This window comes from Oryzias latipes, chromosome 8 (genome assembly GCF_053564925.1).
Source record: "Oryzias latipes strain Hd-rR chromosome 8, Olatipes_Hd-rR_3.1".
Classification (NCBI taxonomy): Eukaryota; Metazoa; Chordata; class Actinopteri; order Beloniformes; family Adrianichthyidae; genus Oryzias; species Oryzias latipes.
In genome coordinates, this window is record NC_136244.1 from 4,998,764 (window position 1) to 5,015,893 (window position 17,130).

At 41.6% G+C, this 17,130-nt stretch overlaps 1 long non-coding RNA gene and 1 pseudogene across 2 annotated transcripts; one reads left to right on the forward strand and one right to left on the reverse strand.

Annotated features, from left to right (window-relative positions):
• Positions 1 to 83: 83 nt before the first annotated feature.
• Positions 84 to 17,116, reverse strand: LOC105353561 (protein KRI1 homolog; annotated as a pseudogene). The gene is made up of 9 exons (XR_002873748.2): positions 17,001 to 17,116; positions 9,970 to 10,024; positions 9,741 to 9,890; positions 9,593 to 9,670; positions 9,401 to 9,513; positions 9,067 to 9,295; positions 8,843 to 8,995; positions 8,696 to 8,771; positions 84 to 8,492 (listed from the first exon to the last, which is right to left on the reverse strand). The product of XR_002873748.2 is annotated as a protein KRI1 homolog (transcript).
• Positions 10,019 to 11,686, forward strand: LOC144994238 (uncharacterized). The gene is made up of 3 exons (XR_013657670.1): positions 10,019 to 10,485; positions 10,576 to 10,628; positions 11,314 to 11,686. It is a non-coding gene; the product is annotated as an uncharacterized LOC144994238 (long non-coding RNA).
• Positions 17,117 to 17,130: the final 14 nt, after the last annotated feature.

Consider the following 17,130-nt stretch of genomic DNA (forward strand, 5'->3'; position numbering starts at 1 on the left):
AAAGGACTGTATAAAATTTTAGTTCGTTACCCCGTCAGTTTCCAGCACACAGAAATAATGAATAATGACTCAGAGACAGTTACTTAGCTTTTGTGGAGGTTTTACTTCGCACAAACACGAAGGGGACAGACAGAAGTACATGGTACATTCAAAGTCCGAACCAACGAGCTCAGGGATGGGCTTTGGTATAAAAACCCTGCATTTGCATATTCAGAAGATGGTCTGAGGATCTTCGTGTGAAAATCACGCCCACAGGTTACTGCTGGAGGGAAGCTCCAAGGCTAAAGTGAAGATAAGTCTGAGGCCTGGTCAGCAGATAACATGCACAGAAAAAGGGAGGATGAGAAGAAACTGTGAGGACAATAGCTTGGTTGTGCTGTCTTAGGATGCAATATAATTTTGAGATGACAATACATGCTCAGTGAATTAAGTTTAAACCATTAGTGTAATAAAAGTTAAAGGCAGTTCCTAACTATTCCTAACATACCCCCCTGTTTGTCATATCAAAATTATATGTGTAAAGACAGCAGAACTCCTGTCATCATCAACCAAATACCATTTCACAAATATTTTCAGTATAGGCAGCATATCGGCTCTGCATCGAAAACAAAAGTTTAGAGGTACATGTAAATACAAAAGAAAACATAAAATCAACGTGAATAAATGAGCACATCAGAGGTGGTAGGTGATACATGAGTGTTGATGCGAAAACCTCCAGGGCTAAACTTATACCATCTGTGTGAAACTTTCATTGAGCAGTCAGGGAGGGCAAAACTCATCAACGACTCTGTGCCCTTCAGCAGTCATCCGTTAGGATACGCATGCATCACCAGTCCAAACCTCGGCACAAAATCATTAATTAAAGTTACATAGAACAAGAAACAAATTAAGAAATAAAGAAAAATAAAGAAAATCAAATCAAACAAAAGAAAAACAATAAAATAAATCTGTAAAGACCAGTTTCAACCACGAGCGGATGCGAATCAGGTTAATTGTAGGCATAATGCTGATAGAGTCGGCCTGACAGCGATCATTCATTTGACACATGGAATCAAACAGGTGACGAAAATAAAAAATAAAAACAAGACACAGAGAAGCGGAGTGACTAGTTTTATCAGTACACTCCACCAGAAGTAAACCAATAAAGTGGGGACCCAGACCAGTAGGCATCAGTCATCTGAGAAGAAATGTGTGATTTAAGGGCCTTGACCTCACTGATGATGTGAGTGAGATCTCCAGAGGAAGAGGGAATAAAAGTACAAGATGAAACCACGAGCAACAGCTGGACCCATGTTAGCTGGTTCGAAGCTCACTGTAGCTGGAAGAGAGCAGTGCTAGAGGAAACACACCAGGGAGCGCCCCTCGCCAGGAGTAGTGTCACACTGCGGCGGCTCCGTAGTTGGACTTCAACCAGGGGTGCGTCTCAAAATGTCAGTCTTGTAGGCTCTCAGCAATTTACAGTGGCTTACGTGAATCCAGGAGGGTCAGTCAGCAATGTGTACTGCGGTTGGCATGGTGAGGAGAACCTTGAAGGGTCCTGTCCACCTCAGGTGTGACCAATCAGTCCGTTAAATGGTCTTCAGGGTAAAGCAGGTCACCGACAGGGGCCTTCTGGTCGGGATTCAGAGTCTGTGGGGAGGAGAGAGCTGGAGGCAGACTCAATGCGTTCCTTTGTTCTCAAAGCTTTCTTCAAACAATCATGTAAATCATCAATGGTGTCAGTAGAGCCAGGCATGAGAGTAGAGAAAAAAAAAAAAAATCAGGAAAAAAAAATAAAAGAAATAAAAATTAAAAAATAAAAATTGTGGAAAAAAAACACATCGAAAGTGAAACAGACAAGAACTGCGTCTCATTTCAACAGCAGCATGAACAGGCTGATAACAGTTTGACTAATGCTAATGCTTGGACGGAAGGGAGTGGAGCATACTGCATGTGATTCTGGAGAATTCGCACAAGAGAATCACAGGTGACATTGTTTCAACTATCAGCCGCTCAAGCAGCTGCAGCTTACAGCGAGTGAGTGAGGGTGGGGGGCTGATCAGGTCATAAGGTGGTGAGGTCCAGGGAGAGAAATAATTTCGCTAGAAACAGAAACTAAATGTCCCGAAAATTTTAACCTGTGCTTGGGCCAGCTGGAGTTTAGTTTTACCGCACTTATTGTCCTGAGAGTTGAAACTTAGAAAGATTAGCAGACATGTCCATTAAAAAAAAAATGTGAGGCGAGTTAGTGAACCAGAGATCCTTAGGAATGCTTTTAAGGGGTCAATCCTGATTTACAAGCAGAAAAAATGCAGGGACCTGAGAAGTGGGGTCAGAAGGCTGCAATCAAACTTTTTATGAACAGGGGAAAGTGAACTAAAAAAGAGAAATCGGCATGTTTATTCATGAGGGAGGTGTGTCCTGCACAAAATGATCCACTACTGCTTTATAAGAAATGATAATGTCTATAGCTTTTTTCTGAACATCTACCTTAGTCCATGTCCTAAACATTAAAATACACACTAAAATACACAGTAAAACACAGTAAAACACAGTAAAACACATCCTATCATTATTCGGAGAGCAGAGTTATATCTGCTTACAACGGAGAAATCACCCCTCCTTTCTGCGAGTCCTCATCAGCCTGTCTGCAGATCAGAGGCACGCGCACTCTGATCTATGAAGCTGTTCCCCCTCCTACTGCTCTGTCCTGCACTCTGATCTGCTTAACTTTCTATGAAATCCATAATCTTTAACCCATTTATCCAAATACTTGATTAATGTCTGCTCCTGACTTTCCACATACTTCCAAACTGTATGAAAAGTTTTCTGGACCTGATCAATGTGCCGTCTTTCTTTTTAGTGAGATTTTGTGAATGAGCCCCACCCATGTAACCCGTTTTATGGATTCTCCAGCGCTGAATCTAATCAGCAGAAAAAGCTTGGAGAATCAGAAAAGAAACCTAATTATTTGTCAACTGAGTCACTATTTTGTTTTAGAACGAGGCATTAAACAAAGCAATCATGAGGCATTAATAAAAGCGAGCACACCCCACAGAAGCCGTCGCAGAAAGCACAGTCAGACACAGACAGAGACATAAAAAACGTTACACACACATGAATTCCCCGGAGCTTCGTTTATTCCCAAACGTCGGTTCACAGAGTCATCGACGCGTCTTCGCCGTTTTGGAAAGTCATGTCCGACCTCATTTTGGAAACTTGGGTAACAGAATTATTTTAGAGTTTTCCATTGGAAATTACGACAAACGGGATCGTTTATGTGCAATCTTCACCTCAGATCGATTAGCATTTTACGTAAATGATTCGCGAATGCACAGAAATACTGGATAATGTAAAAATACGGCCCCAACATCCTCCAAACTTACCTTGTGACTGATGTTGAAGTTCTTCCTCTTTTTCCAGCTCCTGATGATAAAGTATCTTTGGCATGAAGTTCTCTTGTTGTCGCTTTGATCAGTGTGACAAAATGCAGTCGTTTTTTTCTTTTTCCCAGCTTTATTGAAACAAAATGGGCTAGTAAATGCACACTATGCCAGGCTTAGATGCAATGATGTTGACCAATCGTTGCTAAGAATGGCGTAACGTCATTAATTGGGTTGCCAGATTGGTTCAGGTGTGTTGACAAGGTGGATCATTAAAGTGCAGGCCACTTTCTTTTGCACAACATTCAGAGCTATGAAATGGGTTGCCAGATTTGGGTCTTTTTTTATTTTTGTCGCCACTTCGGGGCCCTGGTGGTGACGGGGGCCCTACGCGGCTGCGTAATTTGCGTATAGGGAGGGCCGGCCATGCTGGTGACCTCGGCACATATTATCTGTTACTGAGGGCAGGAACCAAGCATATTTCTGCAGTACAATATACATGCATATATAGAATCCATTAAATGCATAATAACAAAAACAGACAATATAATAGAACCCCTGTAATGCATAATGAAAAGATCATAGAAAATCATATGGAACCCCTGTTCACCTCAACACCAGGTACAAAAAAAGGACATCATGTACAGAGCCTGTGAAAGTATTTACCCCCCCCCCCCCCCCCCGAACCTTTCAACATTTTGCCACATTTCAGGCTTCAAACACAAAGATATAAAGCTGTCATTTTTTGTGAAGAATCAACATCAAGTGGGACACAATACTGAAGTGTAATAAAATTTATTGGATGTTTCAAACTTGTTTAACAACTAAAAACCTGAAATGTTGGACAAAATTATTCAGCCCCATTTACTGTCAGTGCAGCAAAGTCTCTCCTCGTGTTCAAGTGAGGATCTCTGAATGTTCCAAAGTTTGACCTAAATGACTAATGAGGATAAATAGAATCCACCAAGGTCTCCGTATCAATACACCTGATATGTGTCTCAGAGAGAGCATCATGAAGAACTAGGAACACACCAGGCAGGTTCCAGAAAGTCCTTAGCAACCGTTGCTGTTTTTTTACATGAAAAATTCTTAACTGATCAAAACTGACATAGCAGGGTCGAGTGAGCAGGGATCGCAGGTACCAGGATCGACATGGGTAAGCAGAACACATTTATGTTGTGGAAGATGATGGTCTGTTTCTGATTGGACGATAGAATGGGTACCTTAAAAAATAATGAGCAAAAAGTGCGTGAATTTGGCCTGGGGGGTATTCCAGAAAGCAGGTTATGCTAGCTCCCATGGTAAGTAACATATTGTAGTATCACCGTGTTCTGTTGCTTTGTTGATGTTCTATTAGATGCTAAATTGCTCTGTTGATTACGGTGAACAGTGGGCGTGGCAGGAGCCGGGAGGAAAAGCCGCGAGACTAGGGCTGCATTTACCCTGCAGGTCTTGATGCCCAAATTCGATTTTCTGACTGATTTTCTGACAATATCCGATTTTTTTGATGACCCGCTTACATTATCTTTTAAAAGTGACCCGTATCCGATTTTTGCATTTATACTTTACAATGCTGAAACTATCAAACATAGACGTTCTGAGGACAACGTAACGTAGCAGCATTTCCGCCTTCCGCGGACCTGAGCACTGACCGCACGGATTAAAAAAATTATGAGCGAGCAGGCCCTTAATAATCATAACAGTAATAAAAGCACATTTAGAAGATGCGTGTTGGTCCAAACGGCAAACGTTTAGCATGGCGAAACCCTCCCCTTTTTGTTGTGTTTCTATTTTGTGAATCAATGCGGTTGTCATGGAGGCAACAGTGATGGAAGGAGGCGTTGCCTTGGGTGCTTGGTTGCTCCAGGATGAGGCAGGAGAGGGGATGCGCAGGAGAGGAAAAAGGGGGGCTGCTCTGCCAGTTTATGTGCTCTCTCTGAGTTTTGAACGAGGAAGTGTTTGCAGACATTGTGCTTTACTAACAGTTTGATCCAAGCAAAGAAATAAACGGCTTCTAGCCTGTTCCAGAGCAACGGTGTCCCGCTTCATTAGTTACCGTTTGCGTCCTGACCGGGACCGGACCGGAAATAACAGCGGTTTGAAGCCTGAGGCTGAAAGGTAACACGCTGATGGGGCTGTTCTGCAGTTATGTGAGGGTTGTAGGGACACTTAACCCTCTTAGGTGGGGGCAGTGTAGCGACCAGGGGGTTATCCCCGCCTCCAGCGCCTAAGGCTCATGGGAAGTGATGAGTTTTGGGGTGAAACCTTGAGTTTAGAAGGCTGGAAGTTGAACTAACATCCATCCTGTTTTGGCTGTTTGAGAAACTTAATAAATAAACGAAATAAGCTTTTTGCTCTAAAGGAGATATTGTCTCTCTTTCTGATCAATCCTGCCTGAGACTGACCGGGATTGTGCAGTGTATGGGGCACAATTAGCTCTCCAAAGAAGCCTCTTCATGAGCAGCTCAGCTGTTGCTTCCCCGCTCAAGTGTTGGTTAGGCTGGATTGTTATAATACTTTTGCATCCACCATCCTTGCCAGAGTATGAAAAAATGACATCTAGATTTTTGTCTTTCAGAATCAAACACAGGCAGCTGCCCCCCAGAAACATCAAACTCCAGGCGCCTGGAGGAGCCACAAGTGGCTCCACAACCATCAAACTCCAGGCGCCTGGAGGAGCCACAAGTGGCGTCCCAGCTCTCTGTTCAGTAAGTAGACTGCCTGAAAATTAAAAAGCATTTCTAATAATCCATTTTAATTGTCAAATTAGACATTTCTAAATGAATTATGCTACACATTTAGCAGAGAACATTTTGCGGGAGCCGCTTTTGCTTGTGTTGGTTTGCGGCGCCTTCCGTCCGTGAAACCAGGGTTCGAATCCGGGCTGCTCCCTGTTCCCTTCTCTACTTCTGTGCCGGTCCCAAGCCCGGTTGCTTTAAGAAGGTTGCGTCAGGAAGGGCATCCGGCGTAAAACATTGCCAAGTTTACCATGTTCACTGTGGCGACCCCTGATGGGAAAAGCCAATAGAGTAAGAAGATTTAGCATGGAACATTTTGAAAATGAAATGTCAAATACTATTTTCATTATCATTTTAATTAAGTGACAGAATAAGCAGTGTTAAGGAAGGAAATGAAAAAGCATTTTGGCGGATTACTTTATCATTTTAATTTTGAGTCAAAAATGCAGCTTCATTTTGAAAAGGAAAAAGCATTTCTGGTTTTTACTTTACCTTACAATCGCTTCCATATCTTTACTTATTGTTTTCTATAATCTATACAAACATATCTCCAAACATTGTTTGTCCTTGTTGTGTCTTCATTTTCACTGATTCATTAGGGCGTGAACAACATCAGATGTGTCACAAGCCTCTGCCCTGTTCTGGTGAATCATTTTGGAATGACTATTTTGTATTAACTGATAACTTCATTGTCCACTTTGTTTAGACTTACTTACACGACCTATCGTGAGGAGCCGCCGAACGTAAGTGTCTAGCAGTAGTCAGTCCTCTTCTGCTATTAAAATTGATGCCTGATTGCTTTTTTTTGTCTCTAGAATCCCATCCGTCCGGCTACAACAGTTGTCAGAGGGCTGGTGATGACCTGCCTGGCGGGGGCCGCCCTCACGGCATGTCTTATGATGATCCGCTGGTACCGGCACGTGCCTTAATGGTTATCCACTGCTCCCTCTAAGCTACAGGACATGAAAACTTGAATTCGTAATAAAATAAATACATAAAAATTTATTTGGAGCTATTTTTCAATGTGAGTCAGTGAATGTGACTGGTGACTAACTGCTCCAGCCTATTATGCGGTTCACGTACGTAATGACGCAGGTAAACAACGTCACTGACAGCCTCCTTTCATGCCGCGACCAGTGTTTTGGAGGGAAGACACGTGAGTGAGTACCGTTTACGTCGACCCTTTATAACGATGGCAAAACGAACGATCAGCGGCACGTCCTCTCACCGAGCCAAAGTAAAAAAGACATGTGATTCTTTTAAGATAGAATGGCTGTCGGAGTATGTACAAATAGAAGGAAAGGCTGTGAAACTGGGTGACATTTTTTCGTTTTCGAGCGAGAAAGGCTTGCTCTGCAAGACGTGCTGCGAAGCCAAAATAGCAAGCGAGTTTTCGGAGGGAAAAGTGTGGACGACATGGAAGCTAGATTATCTCAAGCGTCACATTCAGCACAAAAGTCATTTGAAAGCAGTGGAAATTGTAAAAAGATGTAAGCTGGGAATGGGGATCGGCACGTTGTTGGGGGAGAGCACCAAAAACAGAGAGCAGAGGATCGAGCTGTCACTCATAAATAAATCCAACCCCGAGCAAGTTAAAATTCTCATTGACAATATTCTGCTAGCCATCAACATGAACGCCTCCATGCTGTCAGTTCAACAAATTCATGATCACATGGCAAAGTATGTGAGTCTACCAGAAAGCTGGCGAAGCAAAAATTATGCCTTTGAGTTTGTGAATTCCATCAATCAAACAGTGCAGAATGAGACGATGTGTAAAATAAAAAATGCTCCTTGGCACACCCTGATTGTAGATGAGAGCACAGACATAACAGTACACAAAATGCTAGTCCTGTATATTAAATACAGAGAGGAAAACAGCGTCAACCATGCAACTGTGTTTGCTGGCTTAATCCAGCTGAGATCATGCACCGCTCAGGATATTGTACAAGCAATACGTCAGTTTTACACCAAGCATGGGCTGGATATGCAGAGAATGGTGATGCTGACCTCCGATGGTGCCTCAGTAATGTTGGGAAAGCGCAACGGAGTGTGACATGTGACCTTGAGTGCCCACTACCCTCAAAGCAACGGGGAAGCAGAAAGGGCTGTGAGGACCATCAAAGCCCTCCTGAAGAAGGGGGAAGATCCACACAAAGCTGGCAGATCCTCCATCTTCATTTTCCTCTCCTTCTTCTTAATCTTCTTGGATGCAGAGTGTTGGCTGGGGTGCATGAAACACCACTGCCAGCCCATCTCTGCATTGATGAGAAACGCTGACTCACAATAAAGTCTTCGTCATCACAGTGAGGTCCAGACGCCTCCCCGTTGTAGTCTTCCTCTGCATAGTCCTCCTCTTGGTCTTCTCCAGTCCAAGTGTCCCAATTCCAGCGATCTGAGGTAAAAACAAAACATGAATCCGATTTAGAATTGATTTTTGTTTTGTTTTACGTGAGAAACATCGATTTTCTTTAATCTGAATCACAAACTACAATAAATCAGACACATTTGACTGTAAAACAGCAGTAAAACTATGGAAAGACACACAAGCACAGCAGGAACCTCTAATTCCAGCATGCTGATCTTGTATTGGTTTACCTTCCATTTCATCATCATCCTCAAACTGCGGCTTCTCTTCTTCCTCCTCGCCGTAGTATTCATCGCCAAAGAATTTCTGCAAATAGACTCTACAGTAACTGAAAGGCTAACAGAGGGATTGGGGTTCCAATCGACTCATCCGCTCACCTGCATGAGCCGATCGTGATGCTTCGGATCAAAGTCTCCCTCCAGGTCCTCCTGGCTGAAAGCCAGCTGCTCGTTTCCCGTCAGCTCCTGCAGCTGCTTCAGCTTCTCCATGATCTCGTTCCTCTTCAGCTGCTTGCGCTTCTGCCCCTTCTCCTGCAACCATCACCATCAGCCAGGAGGTTTGGTTTCAACTCTGGAAGACTCCCATCGACTCGCTTCCAAACCTTTTGCTTCCTCTCTTTCACTTCCTCTCTCTTGCGCTTCCTGGAGTCGTCCTTGGAGCGCACCGCCGTGGCAATTTTCCGGGGATAGGTCTTCACGCGTTCCGAGTCGGGCTCTTCGAAGCGGAAGTTGTAGCTTCTCTCAAAGTCTTCCTGGCGTTCCAGAAAAGACTCGCCCTCCTCCTCAGAGTCATCCACGTCCTCCTGAACCACCTCATCGTAGGTCGGGATCCTGAAGGCATCCAGATTACATCATTTAAAAAAAAAGAAATAAATCCAAAAGTTCTGACATTTCTCCAACTAAAACGAAACAGAGGAGCTCTTCTGTGGAACACACCGCTCTTCATCATCATCCTCTTCGTTCAGGTAGCCCTTGTTAAGCACATAGTCTCGGAGGAAGCGCTCCTTCTCCTCCAGCTGCGTGTTGTTCCAGTAGTCTCTTAAGTACTTCTGTCTCCACAGAAAAAGCACAAACATGAGCTGGATAGTCAGAGTCCTCCGCGCGTTTCTTCATCCTGATCAAACTCACCATGTCCTTCACCTCCTCTCCCCCCTCCAGCTCCGCCTAACCTGTCAGCCACTCCACAAAGTCTGCCTCCTCTTCATCCTGAAACAAACGCAGCTCGGTTTTGTTTCAGCCACAGGGAGACGTTCACAGACGGGGCTTCCCATCCGACCTTCTCCTCCTGCGTCTTCATCCTCCTTGTCAGCAGCGTCGACTTCTGTCAATAAAGAGTGAGCAGGAGCGCTGGACGCCTGTAGAAGCTTTCAGCTCACCTGGCTTTCAGCTCCCGCTGCTCCTGGATGTAGCTGGGAGAAGCCGCTCTCTGCGAAGGAGGCGCAGAGAAATATTTATTTACCTCTTTACTCTCTTTAACTCCTGAATCCAAACACTTCAAGTCAAACCTGTCTTCTCTTTGCAGCTTCCTCTTCATCGCTGTCGTCGTCATCTTCGTATTTCCTGCAAAATGAAAACATTTTTACTGAATGACCCGTTTCAAATGCAACACCGAGCTGACACGGTAAACCCCAGACGTCTGCGGACTGTGCGGGCGGGTCAGCGTCGCTCAAGTAACTTTCGGTTTTTTGACCATGGCGCCATAGTAATCATATGCATGTTAAGAGAGTCTTTGCCGCTTGCCATATTTCTGTTCTCCTTTTAGAGTCTAACAGGAAGTCAGAACCGAAGGAGCATCAGACTTTGAATGCCCATAAGCAACTACTTTGTACAACTACAGGACACCTGGCCATACAGGTAATATTACAAAAAACTTTTCAAATCATTTGTAATATATGTAATAAAAAATAAATAAATATCAATCTACATCCATGAGTTAATAAGGAGTTGAAAAACAACCTTTGTTTTTCAAGAGCATGGCACATTCTGACTGCTAATCTGGACCCCCACCCCCAGCTGACAACGTAAGACCAAATGATTAGGTTCAATTTGTCACAAGATTTGGTTGGGTGGTCGTTTGGTTTTATTCTAAATTTTTAATTGGTATGTTTCAGGTGCCACAACATGAGATGGATGTGGAGAAGTGAAGATGATCAAAGAGTATGAGGTATCTTATGATCATCATGACCATATTTCAATGATTGACTAACCTTGTAATATGGTTTTTACTTGTGATATTTTATTGAAGGTAAAATATTCTTTACACGTGATTTTTTTAAAAGAGAAAATAGGTGCATATTTTTTTCTATTAGGTTTTTAACTGATTTTTATATGCATTTTATTCTCTTACCCTTTTTAAATTATCTTTAGCTGTTGATGAATTATTACTGTTATTTTAGGAGCATAATTTTATTTCAGTTATACCTTTTTTTCCCCTGATTTGATCCCCGTTTCTTTTTTTGTTTTTTTTTTGGCTCCAGTGTTTTTCCTCCACATTTCCTCCACATTTCACACTGGGAATAGTTCTGGTTTACCATCACAGTTGCTGTCCCATTGACAGCTCCAGCCTGGTGACTGGAGGGCTCTGCTTCACTATGTGCCCAGGCCAGGGTTGTGGGTGTTGACTCTTGGCGTGTATGGCCCCCAAACATGTCTTTGTCTCAGGGTCAGCCCCTGTGAACAATGTTGTGTGACATGAAATAAAAATAAATTGTCATATGACTATTGTTTAAATGAAACTTAATAATTAATTAAGTATACTTTTAATTTTAACATTTTTTACTCTCTTGGCCATTTGTTTTTCTTGAGATCTATTCTTAATTATTTCTAATTACAGTTTTTTTTCTTCTCAGGATGTCAGCCGAGAAGCAGTGAAAGAGGACTGAACTAATCGCTTCAAGATTGTCTTGGTCCTTCCCAATGAAACACAGGACAACCAAGACCCTGTGTATGGGTCAGTCATCATTGAGGGCCCAGAATTTGAAAAATTTAAACATGCATTTGAATTTATTGTTAAATTTTTTTTAAATTCTACACTGTTTTACTTTTGCAGTTGATACTGATCTCTGTACTTCCTTTTTGCATCCATCTTCTAGACTTATATATATGTTCACTGTTTGGAAATTTGCTAACAAGAGATTATATGGCTGTGTCTGTGTGCAATGTTATGTAGATGTTTTATCTATGCGACTTCTAATGTTAAATAAACATATCTTTCAAATATTCCTTAAGCTGCAAGTATGCGTTTTGTTTTGTCTAGAGACAGCAGAACTGGATGTAGCAGAGATGAAGGGTGCTGAGGTTCTCCTTGGGAGGGACCTGGATGGATCAGGAATGAGCACATCAGAGGGGCAGTACTTGTCAGAGGTTTTGCAGATAGAGTCAGACAGATGTTTTGGGCATGTCCAGAGGTAGAAAGATGCTGAGTCTAGAGCTGCCAGAGGTCTAGAGGAAAATCAAAGACATGAAGGTAGCTGCTGTTAGAGGAGAGGATGCAGAAAAAAAAAGGGTTAGATGGAGGAAACTGATTGGTTGTGGCGACCCCTGAAGAGGAAAACCCAAAAGAAGAAAAAATGAAACTCAGTAAATGTCATATTTGGCGTATTTAGTGCGTCTTTAGCAATTTCAGATTTGGGAAGCAATTGTTTTGGGGTGATACACATCTTTGTTTTCCAAATAAATATCTCACAGTGTGCTTTACAAATGTAAACAATAATATCCCTAACATACAGGAAAAGGTTCACTTTTCCCCACTGTGGAAAAGTGGCAGAAGACTTTGGAAAGGGGGCAAGTTTCTCTTCACCATGGACTTACAGATGCAGAAAAATAAAAAATTAAATAAATAAAAGTAAAAACAATCTGAAGATCTTGATTATAGGCTTACCCAGGGGGGTATTCCAGGAAGCAGGTTATGCTAGCTCCCACGGTAAGTTTGAGGCTAAGGAAGTTGATAACCTCAGTTTTCGGTTCCAGAAATGGAGGTATGTTTCAGGGTACGTCAAGTTGCCATGGCAACTCATGCTCTGAACATAACCTGGTCGGGAGCAGGTTTAGTTGAAGGTTAGTTTGTTTACAGAGAGGGGAAGCAGCATGCCGTGTCCATTTGAAGATGATTTAGTGGATGAAGAAGCTCAGATAATACTTTTTTCACCGTGAGAGGGTGATAAGACCACATATGGATGTTGGAAAATTTAACTTTTTTACTTTGATCTAACTTAGTTATTTGCTTCAGTTAAGATAAATCATTTGTTTTTTTAAGTCAGCTTAAAAATAACACGTAGCTTTCAGACAGTTATTTTACTTTCATTCAAATTAATTCAATTAAGTAGGTGTAACTTTGGGGCTGCCGTTAGATCGGCACCGCAAAGGATTCTGGGATATCATTCCCTTTGCCTGTCTGGACGGATTTGGGTTTAAGTGTGGGTTTTTGACCAAATGTGTTTAGTTGTTTGGCTGTTTTACTGTGTTTTGCCGTGTTTTGCTGATTTATTTTCTCATACTGTGCTTAAGTCTCTGCACCATGAGTAAGAGTGAAGGAGAGGATGATGAGTTTATATAGCACCCCTACCGAGTATTTCTGTAATGATAATGACGGATGATTCTTTAATGAATTTATGCACTACGTGCCAGGGGTTGACATAGCCCAGAAATTTGCACTGGCCCATAGGGCCAGTAGTTTTTGAAACTTACTGGCCCTGCCTGAAAGTTACTGGCCCGACACAGCGCATAGCGGGACCCGCCGCTCCGCAGGTGCTTGCAACTTTAGGGGGGTCTGGGGGCATGGCCCCCCGGAAACTTTTAATATGGTACAATTTGGTGCATTCTGGTGACATCACTTATTTCTACACTTTTCAATGACTGAAAATAGACCATATCAAACTTAAATCTGCTCTAGTCTGTTTTAGATGTTTTGAAGAGAGCACTGCAGTGTAGTAGTTAACACTAGTTAAGAAGTTTTCATGGTGCTTTTAACGGCAAATATCGCAATAAATCATAAACCTTAAATGTGTTAAAACAATCTAATGGCAGCTTGAACCATTTAACGAATCAAATAAATCCCTTAATGCATTTGACCAATCGGATGGACGCCTTCACATTGTTGACCAATCAGATGGAGCCCTGTTATGTTAGATGTTTGTAACCTATGTCAACGTGGGTCATTTGGAGTATAATTTTTAAACTGGGAATGGTTATTTGGTAATTTTGCTGTTTGTTTATATACCGCAAATTATATCGTTATCGCAATTTTAATCTCTGATATCGCATATCACGAGTTTTCCTCATATTGTGCAGGTCTAACTGAGATCATTCAGCTAACTAGAAATACTTACTGCTTACAGTGTTGTAAAGAAAAACAAAATTAAGTAGTTTAACATTCTACTGCATTTGAGTGTGAGATTCCGGTATTTGGAGTTGCCTTTGATTCTTTGACATTCAGCTTAAAGCTTAGTGGATACAGTTTCATCTTCAATGCATTCATTAAATATCTTGCTGTCCATACTACTAATTATACCCATTACTCCATCCAACATATTCCTATCTATTCCTGCCATGTCTTCCACATCTCTGACATGCTTCAGTCTCTCTTCAGTGACGGTGTCGGATTTATAATCAAATGTAATAATAACCCACTGGCTTGTGCCTTCGTTGTTGCTGTTTAACATTGTTTTGTATTGAATCGTTACATTCAATAAAGTTTGAAAAAAAAAAGTAGTGAGCGCGTGCCGCGTGGTGCTCGGCAGTGAAAGCCGAGCGCGCGCAGGCGGGAGAGAAGGAGAAGTGATCAAAGGTTTCCCATAGAAACCCTTGAAGTTTGAACACAGGACTAGCAGAAAAACTAAATTATGAAGACGAGGTAAATCTACACGTTTTCGCAAAATTTACTTTATTGAAAAAGGTGAAGAATATATAAACCGTTAAATATTTTAGTGGCCCGAGCGGACAAGTGAAAAGTAAAGTCTTGTGGTCCGCACTGCTCGAAAAACAGGACCGGGCCAGCGGACAAATGGCTATGTCGAGCCCTGCGTGCATTTTTTACCGTCCTTTTTATTATTATAAAAATGGACATATCTGCCGGCTCATACTTAGACATATGAGAGATCAAGAAATATAATTATTTAAGATGGAAAAAATATTAAATGAATTGGAGTAATATGACATGTAGTTAGATAATACATAAATTTGAGTTGTATAAACAATTATTGAGTTTTATAGACGTAAGAAATTAGGTTGATTAAATTTAACTCAATTATTTGTTACTAATAGAAGTATTTCATTTAAGGTAGCAAAATTGGATAAGTTATATATATATATATATATATATACACGTCACAAGGAAAATGGAAATAAGATCAGAAACTTGTGCAGATACTTTGTTCTTCTACTACAAGCAGAAACTCTTTCTTTTGCGGATGCTGCGTGTTACTGTTTTGATGGACGTATAATCTACCTACGCCGTCTTTAAAATCTCAGACTCCGTCTCACTAAAGTATTGCGCTCTCTCTGGTTCTCCGCGCGTTTCCATGGTGACTCCGGAAATCGGCAATCTATTGAGAATGTCTTTATGTACCTTCTGTGCACGTGCATTAACCCAGGGTTATACTAAGTCGAGCGTAATTACGCCAACTCATATCCGGTCTTTTGGAACCGACATACCCAGAGTAAGCAAGTTCAGGCGGATTTCAGCCAGAGTTCAGGCTTAAAGTCAGGTTAGTTTAAACATGCTTCCTGGAATACCCCCCTGTACTCATGAATTAGACTCATCTTCCCCCAGGTACCAACAAAGTGCTCTGAGAACTGCTTCCCTTTTCTGATGAACATTGCTTGTGGTCTGTAAAGGAAAAATAAATAAATGTATCACTATAAAACTTAATCTAGTATATTTTGTCCAGTCATCCTAGTGTAACATTGACCCAGTTATTATATCACAGACTCAAATATCTATGCAAAAATACTATTAAAAAAATAGACACTTGCCAAAAGTGAAGCATTAACTTATACTTCAAAAGCCACAGTCCAGTCTAACAAAACTTCCAGCCACTTCTACACAAAGATTTAAAGCCTTCTGGGGTCACATTTTCAGCTTTAGTACAAGTTACACCTTTACTTCCTGCAAGAAGACTCCTAAGTACATTGAGTGGGACCAATATGATTCATTTTTGTTCAAGTAACGTTGTCTAATCATGTGGAAATCATTTCCATAAGTTTTTTATGTTCATTCAAAGTGAACGTTTTTGAGTGTAGTTTACCTGCTTTGTTTTGTCCTTATTCAATAAAGGAACATAATGTTACACATTGTGTTTTCATATTTTAATGGAATGTGTATTATTTTATATGACAGAGTACTAGGGCCCACTAAGGAAAAAAGGATAAAGTCATAAATTTATGAGGCTGGTTCTTTCTGCAGAAAAGCAACATATTCTTTTTACAGTTTTGATAGTTATGAAAATGTGATACTTCATATTCTGGCACATCAGCATGTCTTCGTTTATGAAACCATACCGAAGGACAATTTCACGAAATGCCCCACATCTGTCATTTTAACAACTGTCCTCCTTTAAAACAACTGGTTACAATATTATGACTTGTCTTTTTTTTCCCTCTGTGGCCCTAATATTCTATCATTTTATATATAGCCTTATAGTCTATGGGAAACTGTAAATTATCTAATGATAGCAACATCATCTAAAACTCATTATTTATCCAAAATGATTGAAATTAATGATCACAAACGTTTAAATAATGACAGGGGGTCTAGTTATATGTGATAACAATGTATAGTGAGCAGTGAAATAACTATTGGTTTCCATTTGTGGCGACAGCTGACTGACATTAGGGATGAGATTAAATAGATCCTGGAATTTAGCCTGGTCTGGAGCAGGCTAGCTCCACAGAATAAATCTCCATGGTAACTTATACCATAACATATCCTCCTGCCCCCTATCCAGCTTTAGTGCAACCGGATTGGGGATCAATTGAGCCAGGATCACCAAGATATCCTGGCTTAATCCCTTATCCTACTTTTGTGCAACAGGCCCCTGTTCACGTCGTCTGCGGATGTAAGTTAGTGAAACTCACCCACACCCCCGCTTGCTTTCCTCCCACGTTTTTCTACACAGAGAGCGTGATTATATCGTCGCTATGCAGCACCCGAGCGCGCAGTTTGTCAACTTCACGTGGCGTATTCGTTTAGAGAAACCAGCGAGAAGAGGGGGGGGGGGGGGGGGGGGGGGGGGGGGTCAGATTGTGCCCCGGTCAACTGCCCTACTGCTATAAGAGAGCTGCCTTTACATTTGCGGTGATAAAGTATCACTATAGTGCCAAAAACGCGGCATCTAGCTCTGCTCTACGGATTAGTCTGAAAAACAAGCTAGCTAAAGCTTAGCTATACTCAAGCATGATGCAAAATGACTAATTTGCTGGCTAAAAACAAAACTACGAGGCATTGTTAAGGCTAGTAACTTTGTGGACCAAGGTCAAACAATTGTAAAAGATTAAAGTCAAGTAAAAAGACAAAAAAAAGTTTGAAAACGTTACTTACCAAACCCAGGCAACTTCGACCAACCCGCTCCCTTTTCTGTCTGCAGTGATACTAAGGCACGCGCTTCTGATCTTAAAATGGCGGGTGCATGGTGTGCGCATGCGCAAATTAGATGACGTCATTGCAGGTT